The following is a 5028-nucleotide window of genomic DNA, read 5'->3' as shown; positions in this document are numbered from 1 at the left end:
TCGCTGGTGCCCTCATCAGCATCAGCACACTCCACTCTCTCTCCAACACCTCCACCGAGGATTCTACTCCACTCCCTTTCATTTTCCGTCGCGTTCACACTTGTTACGTATTTATCAGGCCATTCACTCTGCCCCATGAAAGCAAAGATACACTCTGCTTCCATTGAAGGTTCGGCTAACTGTGGCAGCCCGATAGGGACCAACCCAGTTGTAGTTGGCGGGCTGCCTAGTTTAAATGACGTTCTTGAACGAAGGCCTTGAGCTCTGGCGGGAGTTCCTCCTTCGTGCCTTTAGTGCGCACGAACTTGGCAAGGTCTTGGAAGTTGCGGAAAAGTTCGCATTGTCCAGCATCGTGAAGTTGTTTGCAGAACTTGCATCGCTTGTTACAGTAGTGGGCGGAGTGACTCATGCCACCGCACACCGCGCATGGTCCGTACTGTGGGTGTCGGTTGTCGCGGTTGAAGTCACGTCGACCGCGTTGGTCCTGATTGAACCCACGGTCACCACCTCGGCGATCTTGATTGAAGCCATTCTTGCGATCAGGCATGTGTCCACGCGGTTGACGGTTGTCTGAACGTGCGTAGGTGCCCTCAGCAGCTGCACGGCGCTCATTTTCGTTAGCAGCAGCGAGGTATCGGTCGTTTTCATCCAATGAGAAATCACCATCCGAATTATCGGGCTGAAAGTCGTTGTACTCATCTTGGACATCGTCGTAAGCGGTCGGATCTTCGTTTGAATACTCGTTGCCCCCTTGAGCAGCTTCACGACCTTCTAATTCAGCTAGTAGGTCGTCCACCGTGGCTTCAATGAGTGTCACCCTTGGTTTGTTGCGGTTGTCATCGCGGCGACGGTCATCACGCCGATTGTTGCGGGCGTACCCATCGTCGCGTCGCGCGTCACGATTCTTGGAGTATCGATACTCACTGTCGCGCTTGGCCATTCTTTCCTTGCCCTTGAGAACGTCTTCAATGATCTCTTCGAGCTCATGAATGTCGGCAACTCGAGCGTGGTAGAGACTCTCCGCCAGCTTGTCATCATCGCATGTTGCCAGGAACTGCTGTACGTGTTCTTTCGCGTCGCGACCACTCTTCTCGAGGTGTAGACGGGCGGTCTGAGCGTAGCCGTTAGCCTGTTTATGTAGTCGCACAGATGTTCATTACGCTCCCGCTTTGCAGAGTCGTAACGTGACAGTGCCGTCTGCGTGAACTGCGAGCAGTAGTAGCGGATGAACGCGTCGCTCAACAACTTCCACTTGCGCTTCGTCTTCTTCGGAAGTTGACGGAACCAATGAATGGCTCCGTCCCGGAGACTAAGCTCAAATGGAATGCACCATTTGTCGGCATCTGTGTGGGTTCCAGTCATTTCATAGACGAACCCACGGAGCCACTGCATACAGTTCTCGCTCTTGTTGCGAGAGCCTGAGAACGGCGTGATGCGATCCAACGGTCGGTGCGATGCCATTTCAATCATCGGTGTCGGGTCCACGTCGTTCAGCGTCGCCAGCTCATTCATCTGACGCATCAACTCGACTTGAGGATCTTCCTCGTCGAATGTACGCACCATAATGTCATCGTCACTGGACGAACCATCGCTGTCGACTTGACGACGTCCGGCACCACCTTTGGGAGCTCGCGGACCACCTCGGCGACCGAACGAACCCTCGTTGCCAGCGTAAACACGCTGCATACGGCTCTCCGAACGTGGCGTAACCATGTGCGAGTCTTGAAAGTACGGTGCGGTGAAGCTTCGGTAGTGCCAAAGGCGCCACGCTCAGCTCCACGCTTGGTCGGGGGAGTACGAACGAGTCGTTGGGGTGTCGGCGGCAGTGGAATCGTGGACGGGTGTTCATCTTGAACGATCGTTCGACTCACAGGCTGCTTTCCGGCGTTGATGCCAACAGCGCCAAACGCCTTCCGAAGCTTCTTCTTCCATTTTTGGAGAGCAGCTCCGGCTTCATGTGGACTCCAATCTTGGAGCGACATCGTCGATGGGTACGTCTCGTTCTCGAAGCCCAGCGAAAACAGTAGCGAAACTGAATCCTCGGCGACTTGGCTAGTCGAAACCGAGTTGACTGGGTATTGAAGTTTCTGCGCAAGCGCAGGCCAGTCGGCTTTTTTCTTGGGGATGGGCTTGAACAGCTGCATCCACTCATCATTCTGCATCAGCGCTTGTACGCGGTCGAAAACGCGCTTGGCGGCTGGTGTATCACCGTTGATAGGTGGGCGAGGTGCCTTCAGCAGTGCTGAATGCTTTGCACTCGCCACCGAAGGTTTAGAACCCTCGGTCCCATCGTCATAATCTTGTGGCGTAGCGGGATCAGCAAAATCTGCGAGATTGCTGGATCCAACTTACCAACTGCGCCCAGACACCGACTAACGGAAGGGGGTCCCCCGACGATCCGTGTTCTGCTGAACTTTCTTCACCTTGTGTACCCGTCGGTAGGGCGGGATCTTGCTCTCTCGGTAACTTCCGAAGCGTTCAAGTGGTGAAGCTTGAGTGTCTTGGCGAGACGTGGGGACGGAGTGGAGCAGCAGATGAAAATCTTCAATCTGCGTCCGTGGATGGTTCCGAATCCTAAGCGATTATTCGAGCTTATGGATCCAGGGCCTAGATCGTGGATCTGGCCGTAGGGTTGCCTTCCGGGTGTGTCCCTTGCCTTTGCGTTTCCTTTACGTCGTACTTGCCGCCTCATGTGACGGGATCTTGAGAGTTGAGACCTTCTAGGGTGTAACCGACCAAGTAGTAAAGTCGGTTATCCTGTCGGATCTGCACGTGTAAAGGAAAAGCTCACTAGGTTGTAGGATCTGGCCAATGGACTATCCAGTTATCCCTACCAACACTAGAGTCGCAATTCCCAACCTTCTCCGAGCTCGTACGGCCAATGTAGTTCCGATTCTTGAGGGCAGGAAGGCACTTGCGTGTTACTGTGCAAATAGAAGACTTTATTTATGGATTTAGTCCCTAGGGTCAAAGTATACACGCAACGTGTCCGGGCCAATGCTCATCTCAGCTACGATTGTTCTGCGAGGCCAAATCCAATCCCCGTCGGAACGCCACACGTAGTTGTTCTCCACTTGATGATCCCGTTACGATTCCGTGCCCACTTGTTCTCTAGTTCGTGATCTTGGTTACTCCATAGTATAATCTGCGAGATTGCTGGATCCAACTTACCAACTGCGCCCAGACACCGACTAGCGGAGGGGGTCCCCCGATGATCCGTGTTCTGCTGAACTTTCCTCACCTTGTGTACCCGTCGGTAGGGCGGGATCTTGCTCTCTCGGTAACTTCCGAAGCGTTCAAGTGGTGAAGCTTGAGTGTCTTGGCGAGACGTGGGGATGGGGTGGAGCAGCAGTGGAAAATCTTCACTCTGCGTGGTTGGTTCTGGAACCTAAGTGAATATTAGAGCTTATGGATCCAGGGCCTAGATCGTGGATCTGGCCGTAGGGCTGCCTTGCAGGTGTGTTTCCTTGCCTTTGCGTCGTACTTGCCGTCACCTGTGACGGGACCTTGAGAGCTGAGATCTTCTTGGGTGTAGTCGGCCAAGTCATTAATCCGGTTAACCCTTCGGATCTGCACGTGTAAAGGAAAAGCTCACTAGGTTGTAGGATCTGGCCAATGTATTATCCAGTTATCACTACCAACACTAGATTCGCAATTCCCAACCTTTTCCGAGCTCGTACGGCCAATGTAGTTCTGGTTCTTGAGGGCAGTAAGGCACTTGCGTGTTACTGTGCAAATTGTAGTCTGTATTGATACTTAAGCCTATACCTGCCTGGATCTCTACCTTCTATGTCTTTTACTTGTTAAATTCCTTACCAGGATCGACTGCATGTCCTTTCTCTCCGTGACCCATCATCCCAGCTGTATTAACTTCAGATCCACCGGATCCATGGCGTAATCAATATGGTCACCCTATTATGGGTACACTCATCTGGATCCGGGTTGCTTGGACTCACTTCACTGAAGTGTACACTCTTCATGGATCTGAGCTCTCCAATCATCCAACATCATCTTGCAACCGTCTGTGATCTCCATTGTCCCACGAAAGTTCGAGATCCACTGTATCCATCATCCCAGCATCCTGGATCCAGGTCGTTCTATGCGGGATCCTCCCTCCTTGGATCCGAACTCGGAAGTATGGGATCCGGGACACCTCGCGGTGGATCTTGACTTCTCGTTAGCCGTGGTTACTAGATCCACCTTCAGATGACACCTACCATCATTCCTTAATAGGATCCACACTCGATCCACCCGTATATAGTATATCCCATGTCCACCTAAGTGAATCCAGGTAAGGGTGGATCCGAGATAGGTCTTGGTGGATCTTGCCTTCCCGTACATCACTCATACCAGATCCATCGTCATTTCATACGGGGTGTTGCTCGTCATGGCTAATCCACCACAAAACTACAGGTAACGCTTCAATTCGGTGAGCAGGTCATCGACTAATGGCATAGCGTATTCCATTGGCATCGTAATCGCATTAACTAGTTTATAGTCAATGCACAGCTGAATATCCCCACCATTTTTCTTGAGCACTATCACCACTGGTGAGGCCCAAGGGATGCCCGAGAATGATATCAACCCAGCTCGAAGCAGCCCTTTAAGCAACTCGTACAGTTTGCTCAAGTGTCGGAGAGGTATCCGCCGAGCATTCTGCTTGATAGGTGCGTGTCCTTGAACGTCAACGTCGCACAATGCTCCGTATGCTGGAGGCAGCAGGGCATTACCACTTGAAATCATTCTTCCTTCGTGCTTTTCAGCTTTGCCACCAACCTAGTCGACTGTGCTGGCGTGTGACTACCTGACTTGACGTTTGGAGCACCATAGTCGAGTTCTGTAGACTCAACTTCAGTGAGGTCGGGAAGGAAAGCCAACTCGTGAGCGTAGTCTGTCAACTCCAGATCTGTCCCACGCCGCTCAAAGATATCGGTCTTACTGTCGTCCTCATCATCCTCTTTCTCGTCGTCGGTCGCTGCGATAGCCACGTAGTGTTGTCTTAGGGTTCTGTTGGGTCTCTCGTCGAGT

Source organism: Phytophthora infestans, genomic scaffold, assembly GCF_000142945.1.
Source record: "Phytophthora infestans T30-4 supercont1.51 genomic scaffold, whole genome shotgun sequence".
Taxonomy (NCBI): Eukaryota; Oomycota; class Peronosporomycetes; order Peronosporales; family Peronosporaceae; genus Phytophthora; species Phytophthora infestans.
The sequence above is the reverse complement of the archived record's forward strand: the minus strand, read 5'-3'. Positions refer to the sequence as shown.